This window comes from Ictidomys tridecemlineatus, chromosome 1 (assembly GCF_052094955.1).
Source record: "Ictidomys tridecemlineatus isolate mIctTri1 chromosome 1, mIctTri1.hap1, whole genome shotgun sequence".
Lineage (NCBI taxonomy): Eukaryota > Metazoa > Chordata > Mammalia > Rodentia > Sciuridae > Ictidomys > Ictidomys tridecemlineatus.
In genome coordinates this window covers 130538350-130547298 of record NC_135477.1, presented here as the reverse complement: position 1 = coordinate 130547298, position 8949 = coordinate 130538350, and the positions used below count along the sequence as shown (strand labels likewise).

General features: G+C 37.3%; 1 long non-coding RNA gene across 1 annotated transcript in view; it reads left to right on the top strand.

The window, feature by feature from the left end:
• Positions 1 to 326: 326 nt before the first annotated feature.
• Positions 327 to 8949, top strand: part of LOC110598031 (uncharacterized) — a 30698-nt gene continuing 22075 nt past the window's right edge. Inside the window, exon 1 of the long non-coding RNA XR_013438214.1 lies at positions 327 to 2356. This is a non-coding gene — a long non-coding RNA (uncharacterized LOC110598031). The remainder of the gene's footprint in view (positions 2357 to 8949) is intronic.

Sequence of the window (8949 nt, the reverse complement as noted above, 5' to 3'; positions counted from 1 at the left end):
TCTGATTCTTCAGACTTCTGCCTTGTTGAAAGAGAAATAGAAAATAATCAAAGCTCAGGTTAGCTGCTTTTTTATTTTGTACTTGGTTCCCATACATTTAAATAGAAAAGTGCAGAAAACTAAAAATCAGGATTAAGAAAAAGTAAAGAGAACAGAAGTAAAGACTTGCAAGGAGCTGATATGTAATATGCAGATTTTATGTGGGTTTAAGCCATATCAAACCACTAGTAAAGTAGAGGACAAATATATGAACATATTTTATATATATATATATATATATACACTTGTTAAATATAAATTATACATAAATATAGTAATATCCTATTAGTCCTTATGTTGTCTATGTGTAAAAATTACAATATAAATTTGTCTAATCTTTCTAGCAATCACAGTAGAAAGGTAGAGAACATGGTATACATGATTTACACTTAACATTCTCCACAAAGAGAAACAAACTGAATTTTCAATAATAAGAAAATATTTCCTGCCATTTGTATTCAAATAAAAACATTTTTATTCTTCCTATAGGTGATTTCCTTGTACATATCCCTACATAAATGCACCCTTACTTTTTAAATTTGTTTGTGTATTAAAATATTTCTTTTAAGGAGGGCAGTTATCATTAATGTTAGAACCTTCTTCATAATCATTATTCTTTAGTGTACTATAGGCTTTCAGTGATAATATTTTCAAGGGATGGTACCTGAATAAGATGGAATGATGAGTGTCCACTGGTCTGTAAAGCCAATATTTTTCTCAACTGTGCTGTTCTTTACCTAGAATTCACTGACAAAGGCTTGAAGATCAGGAATGTTTTCTCCGTAGCTTTTGATATGACCTTAGGGTTTGTGAGTCTATTCCCCAACTCCAGTTCTCTCTGTTCTTTAATTAAGATGTTTTACTATTTTATTCCTGATCCAAATTATGTATACTTGCAGAAAAACATTCACATATTATATAAATGTAGATATAATAAGGTAAGAGCCTTACATTTCTTGCTTCCTCCTGGGATATTCAGTGTTAATCATTTCTCTTTAGATACTTTTTTCTCTATCTGGACATTATCAATTTTACTGTTTTTAAAATGTAAAGTTCCAGCTTTTATTGCATAACTCTATCTAATTTTCTCAGTATTGTTAGTTGTCTTTACATATATTTGTTGATTGATTATATATCATCTTCTGAGAAATCTCTGTTCAGATCCTTGGCCCATTTGTCGATTGGGTTATTTGTTTTTGTTTTTGTTTTTTGATGCTTAGCTTTTTGAGTTCTTTATATACCCTAGAGATTAGTGCTCCATCTGATGTGTGAGGGGTAAAAATATGTTCCCAAGATGTAAGATCTCTATTCACCTCACTGATTGTTTCTTTTGCTGAGAAGGAACTTTTTAGTTTGAATTCATTCCATTTATTGATTCTTGATTTTAATTTGTGTGCTATAGGAGTCTTATTTAGGAAGTTGGGGCCTAATCCAACATGATGGAGATTAGGGCCTACTTTTTCTTCTATCAGACACAGGGTCTCTAATTTAATTCCTATGTCCTTGATCCACTTTGAGTTGAGTTTATTGCATGGTGAGAGATAGGTGCATAATTTCATTTTGTTGTATCTGGATTTCCAGTTTTCCCAGCACCATTTGCTGAAGAGGCTATCTTTTCTAGAATGTATGTTTTTGGCAACTTTGTCTAATATAACTGTAATTATGTGGGTTAGTCTCTGTGTCCTCTATTCTGCACCAGTGGTCTACCAGTCTATTTTGGGGCCAATACCATGCTACTTTTGTTACTAATGCTCTGTCGTATAGTTTAAGTTCTCGTATAGTGATGCCACCTGCTTCACTCTTCTTGCTAAGAATTGCTTTACCCAGACCTATTCTGGGTCTCTTATTTTTCCAGATGAATTTAATGACTGCTTTTTTTATTTCTATGAGAATTGCCATTGGGATTTTGATTGGAATTTCATTAAATCTGTATAATGCTTTTGGTAGTATGGTCATTTTGATAATATTAGTTCTGCCTATTCAATGGCAAAATAAATCTTTTTTTATCTTCTAAGGTCTTCTTTGATTTCTTTCTTTAGGTTTCTATAGTTTTCACTGTTTTTTGTTTTTGGTTTTTTTGTTTTTGTTTTTTTGAGCAGGGAGAAGCACCATTATTGGGATTTCCAGAACACATTGGATTCAGGGGCTTGACTGGAGCAGAAAGAAGGTCCTGGAGCCAGGTGTCAAGACAAACTAGAAACTAACATTTTCTATTAACAGGAGTCAACAAATTTTGGGAAGATGCATACCTAGTTCCAGGTCATCAGCTTAGCAAGACCTTGTCTCCAAACTCTTCCAAGGCTGCATTTGTCCCAAGGTGAGTTTTCACTGTTTAGATCATTCACCTCTTTCATTAAGTTGATTTCCAAGTTTCTTTTTGTTGTTTTTTTTTTTTGAGACTATTGTAAATGGGGTAGTTTTCCTTGTTTCCCTTTCAGAGGATTTGTAACTGATATACAGAAATGCCTTTGATTTATGGGTGTTGATATTATATCCTGCTACATCATCTCATCAATTAGAGAAATACAAATCAAAACTACTCTAAGATTTCATCTCACTCCAATCAGAATGGTAGCTATTATGCATACAAACAACAATAAATGTTGGTGAGGATGTGGGGGAAAAGGCACACTCATACATTGCTATAGAGTCTGCTAATTGGTGCCACCAATATGGAAAGCAGTATGGAGATGCCTTGGAAAATTAGGAATGGAACCAGCTATCCCTCTTCTCAGACTATACTCAAAGGACTTAAAAACAGCATACTGCAGTGACACAGCCACATCAATGTTTATAGCAGCACAATTCACAATAGCTAAACAGTGGAACCAACCTATATGCCCTTCAGTAGATGAATGGATTTAAAAAAAGTCACACACACACACACACACACACACACACACACACACACACATATACATATACAATGGAATATTACTTGGCAATAAAAGAAAATACTATCTTTGTATTTGCCTGTAAATAGATGGAGTTGGAAAAGATAATGCTAAGTGAAGTTAGCCAATCCCCAAAAGCCAAATGCCAAATGTTTACTCTGATATAAGGAGGCTGATTTATAGTGGGGTAAGGAGGGGGAGCAAGGGAAGAATAGACAAATTCTAGATATGGCAATGGGATGGGAGAGGAAGGGAGGGGGCATGGGGTCAGAAATGACGGTGGAATGAGATGGATATGATTCTTCAAAGTACATGTATGAAGACATGAATTGATGTGAATATACTATGTATATAATCAGACATAAGAAAAATTATGCTCTACATATGTAATAAGAATTGTAATGCATTCTGTTCTCATATATAACAAATTAGAACTAAAAAATTTTAAAAAGAAATGTTGAGGGGCTAGGGTGATAGCTCAGCAGTAGAACATTCGCCTCACACATGTGGAGCACCAAGTTTGATCCTCAGCACCACATAAAAGTAAATAAAATAAAGGTATTGTATCCAAAGATGACCGCTGCGAACGGGGGCTGCTGAAGTGCTGAGTGTGGTGCTCAGAGCAGCGGCTTTAATCGAGATTTCGCGCAGCTTGTTAGAGCCCCTTTCACCATTAATCTGTAGCGGACCACTTTGCCAAGCAGCAGAAAGAACAAAGAGTTTGAAAAAGAGACACTTGGCTCCCGGTGGGACTCTTTGCTGCACAGAGCCTCGGGCGCTTTGCCCCCATCTGCTTCCTCTTTCACTTCGCTCCGGGCAGAGCAGCTGAATGTGTAATCAGCAGTGGATTGTAAGTACCTGAGGCAAAGAAAGCTCAGTGCGCCCCCGCCATTTTTTGGGGGGTTTTTTCTATACAGGGAGAGATGGTGGATTGGGATTATTGACTGGCCTGTGGTTTCGGTGCCGAAAATCCACTCCACGGGAGCCACCATTTGCTTTCTGCTTGCTGTCTTGATGGCTCTGTTTTCATTGTCCAGCAGCCGCTTCTAGAGTTTGGAACTGGGCTGCATGCCGAGCCCTGTCCTCCAAAGGCTGGACCACAGCTTTGATCACCTCGGTCGCCTGTTTGCCACTGCACCTTCAGGCAGAGCCCGCTCTGGGGTCGTTCTGCATCCCTCTGCGAGGGGACCCGTGCTCCGGAGGAGAGGGACAGAGAGCCGTGGCGGCAGCCGCTTGGACCCCTGGAGACTGGCACCTGGCCGAGGAGCGGCGGAGGCCGCGGCAGCACCGCTAAGGTTGCCGACGAGCGGGGCGCCCGTGAGTGCGGCGCCTGTGAGCGCGGCCCAGAGGCGGAGGCGACGGCGGCAGGGTTTCATTTCTAGAAATCTGGGCTGGAAACAGAAGCAGCAATTTGTATAATCCCAAGATCTTGCTTATGCCAGGAAGCTGTAAGGGTAAGATGAATATCATTGAGGAGATCTAACATGGTGGCAGGCACGGAGAGATCAAGTCTCTGACCTCTTCAACTGCTCTGGCATAGGGAGCTGTAAATTACCTAAAGGCTATTTGCTCAGGATCACTAGGCATTGCTGAGCTGACGTGGATCTGGGACGTACAGTCTGGGCCCCTTAGAAAACACTGAGCCCGGATCGGCTGCATTAAAGCTCCGGTTCGCCTGCTTCTCGTGACTCAGCACTAACGATCCCGCTGAAATAAGTGGTCAGCCCTTCTGAACTTAGAGGTAAAAGCCAACTGAGCCTTCATAGGCAGTAGCCACAGGACTGAAAAGGGGATTGGGAGAGATAGTCAGGACATACCTGTTGCATTGGTCACCCGGCAAAGGAAACAAAAGGTCACCATTTGCATGGGATACCACCTTGGCAGAGAACTGACATCATGGGCGGAGGAGATAACTGCATTGAAACCAGCGAGACAGGTGAGCACGGCCTGGCTTGAGGAACCACAAGAGAAGGCCCTAGGCACTCAGGATTGGAGACCTGCCCAGTCTGCGAGGAAGAGCTGCTGCACAGTGATTGGTATCCACTTATTGAGAGGAGAAGCTTAACCCAGTGGGCACAGCTCCACCTACTGGAAGAGAAGTTAATTGAACTCTAGGACTACATTTATTATTATTATCATCATCATTTTTTTCTCTTTTTTTTTCCTTTTTCTTTCATTTTCAATTTTTGTTGTTGTTGTTCTTTAACTTTTTTAATGTTTTTTTATTTTTCTTTTTTAATTTTTTAATTTTATTATTTTTTTTTCATTTTCATTTTCATTTTTTTTATTTTCATTATTATTTTTATAAAAAAAATTTTTCCTCTTTTCTTTCTTTATTTTCTAATTTTTTTGTTTGTTTGTTTTTGTTTCTTTTGTCTTTTCATTTCTTTTCAATTTTCTTATCCCTCCTTCCTTCAATTCTACCTGCCTACTCTAATTCTCTTCAGTGACTTCTTCCCTGCCCTGCTAATATCTTTCCTCTAAAGCACCAAATAAATTTATAAGAGTAAACAGTAACTCAGCATTCAAACAGAACAAGAAGTAACATGACCAGCATAAAAAAGCAAGGAAGAAAAGGAGTACAAACAATGAAGGACAGCCTAAATATTCAGGAGGACCTAGAGTCACCAGAAAAATGATCACATAAAGAACTCAAGGAACACCTTAGACAGATGGAATGGAACCTTAAAGAGGATACAGACAGCAAATCCAAACAGTGAAAGAACACATTGAAAATGAATTTCATAAACAGATAAAAGAAGTTAATCATCTTTATCAGGAGATAGAGAATATAAAAAAAATCAAACAATAATTCTAGAAATGAAGGAAACGATAAACCAAATTAAAAACTCAATTGAGAGTATCACTAACAGAGTGGAGCAAGTAGAAGCCAGAACATCAGATAATGAAGACAAAATATATCATCTTGAAAAGAGCCTAGCCAACTCAGAAAGGCTGGTTAAAAATCACGAGAAAAACATCCAAGAGATATGGGATAACATAAAAAAACCAAATCTGCGAGTCATCGGGATAGAGGAAGGTACAGAGATTCAAACCAGGGGAATGAGTAACCTGCTGAATAAAATAATTATAGAAAACTTTCCAGAAATAAAAAAGGAAACGGATATACAAATAGTAGATGCATACAGGACACCGAGCACACAAAATCAGAGTAGACCAACACCAAGACACATTGTTATGAAGATATCCAATATACAGAACAAAGAGAAAATATTAAAAGCAACAAGAGAAAGGAGGCAGATCACATTCAGAGGTAAACCAATAAGGTTAAAAATGGATTTTTCATCACAGACTCTGAAAGCGAGAAGATCCTGGAACAACGTATTTCAAACACTGAAAGACAATGGATGCCAACCAAGAATTCTGTATCCAGCAAAATTAAGCTTCAGGTACCACAACGAAATAAAAATCGTTCATGATAAACAAAAGCTAAAATAATTTGCAGTCAGAAAACCAGCATTGGAAAGCATCTTGAGCAAAACACTACACGAGGAAGAAATGAAAAACAATAACCAAAACCATCAGTGGGAAGTGTCTCTATAAAGTCAGAGGGCGGGGGAAAGCTAACCTTGGAGAAAAAAAACTAAAAGAAGATAAATAATCAAACATGACTGGAAGTACAAACCATACATCAATAGTAACTCTAAACGTTAATGGCTTAAACTCTCCAATAAAGCGACATAGGCTAGTAACATGGATTAAAAAAACAAATCCAACAATATGCTGCCTCCAGGAGACACATCTGATTGGAAAAGACACACACAGGCTGAAGGTGAAAGGTTGGGAAAAAATATACCATGCACACGGTCCTCGCAAGCAAGCAGGGGTGGCCATCCTCATATCGAATAAAATCGACTTCAAGACTAAATTAATCAAAAGGGATACGGAAGGACATTATATACTCTTAAAAGGAACCATTCACCAACAAGACATAACAATTATCAATATTTATGCACCAAATAATGGTGCTGCAACATTCATAAAACAAATTCTCCTCAAGTTCAAGAATCAAATAGACCACAACACAATAATTATAGGTGACTTCAACACACCTCTCTCACCATTGGACAGATCCTCCAAACAAAAATTGAATAAATAAACTATAGAACTCAATATCACAATCAACAACCTAGACTTAACTGACATATATAGAATATATCAACCAACATCAAATGGATATACTTTTTTTGCAGCAGCACATGGATCCTTCTAAAAAACAGACCATATATTATGCCATAGGGAAACCCTCAGTAAATATACAGGGGTGGAGATAATACCATGCATTTTATCTGATCATAATGGAATGAAACTGGAAATCAATGATAAAAGAAGGAAGGAAAAATCCTACACCACATGGAAAATGAACAATATGTTACTGAATGATCAATGGATTACAGAAGACATAAAGGAGGAAATCAAAAAAATTTTAGAGATAAATGAAAATACAGACACAACATATCGGAATCTATGGAACCCAATGAAAGCAGTTTTAAGAGGGAAATTCATCAATTCATCGCCTGGAGATCATTCCTCAAAGAAAGGAAAAACCAAAAAATAATTGAGCTCACACTTCATCTCAAAGCCCTAGAAAAGGAAGAGCAAAACAACAGCAAATGCAGCAGAAGGCAAGAAATAATTAAAATCAGAGCAGAAATCAACGAAATTGAAACAAAAGAAACTATTGAAAAAATTAACAAAACTAAAAGTTGGTTCTTTGAAAAAATAAATAAGATTGACAGACCCTTAGCCATGCTAACAAAGAGAAGAAGATAGAGAACTCAAATTACTAACATACGGGATGAAAAAGGCAATATCACAACAGACGCTACAGAAATACAGAAGACAATTAGAAATTATTTTGAAAACCTATGTTCCAATAAAATAGAAGATAGTGAAGACATCGATAAATTCCTTAAGTCATATGATTTGCCCAGACTGAGCCAGGAGGATACTCACAACTTAAACAGACCAATATCAATAGATGAAATAGAAGAAGCAATCAAAAGACTTCCAACCAAGAAAAGCCCAGGACCGGATGGGTATACAGCAGAGTTTTACAAAACCTTTAAAGAAGAATTAATACCAATACTTTTCAAGTTATTTCAGGAAAGAGAAAAAGAGGGAGCTCTGCCAAATTCATTCTATGAGGCCAACATCACCCTGATTCCGAAACCAAAGACACCTCAAAGAAAGAAAACTACAGACCAATATCTCTGATAAACCTAGCTGCAAAAATCCTCAATAAAATTCTGGTGAATCGGATACAAAGGCACATCAAAAAATTGTGCACCATGATCAAGTAGGATTCATCCCTGGGATACAAGGATGGTTCAATATACGGAAATCAATAAATGTTATTCACCACATCAATAGACTTAAAGATAAGAACCATATGATCATCTCAATAGACGCAGAGAAAGCATTCGACAAAGTACAGCATCCCTTTATGTTCAAAACACTAGAAAAACTAGGGATAACAGGAACGTACCTCGACATTGTAAAAGCTATCTATGCCAAGCCTCAGGCTAGCATCATTCTCAATGGAGAAAAATTGAAGGCATTCCCTCTAAAATCTGGAACAAGACAGGGATGCCCTCTATCACCACTTCTATTCAATATAGTTCTTGAAACACTGGCCAGGGCAATTAGACAGACGAAAGAAATTAAAGGCATAAAAATAGGAAAAGAAGAACTTAAATTATCACAATTTGCGGCAGACATGATTCTATACCTAGAAGACCCAAAAGAGTCTACAAAAAAACTACTAGAACTAATAAATGAACTCAGCAAAGTGGCAGGATATAAAATCAACACGCTTAAATCAAAGACATTTCTGTATATCAGTGACAAGACTTCTGAAACGGAAATGAGGAAAAACACTCCATTCACAATATCCTCAAAAAAAATAAAATACTTGGGAATCAACCTAACAAAAGAGGTGAAAGATTTATACAATGAAAACTACAAAACCCTAAAAAGAGAAGTAGAAGAAGAT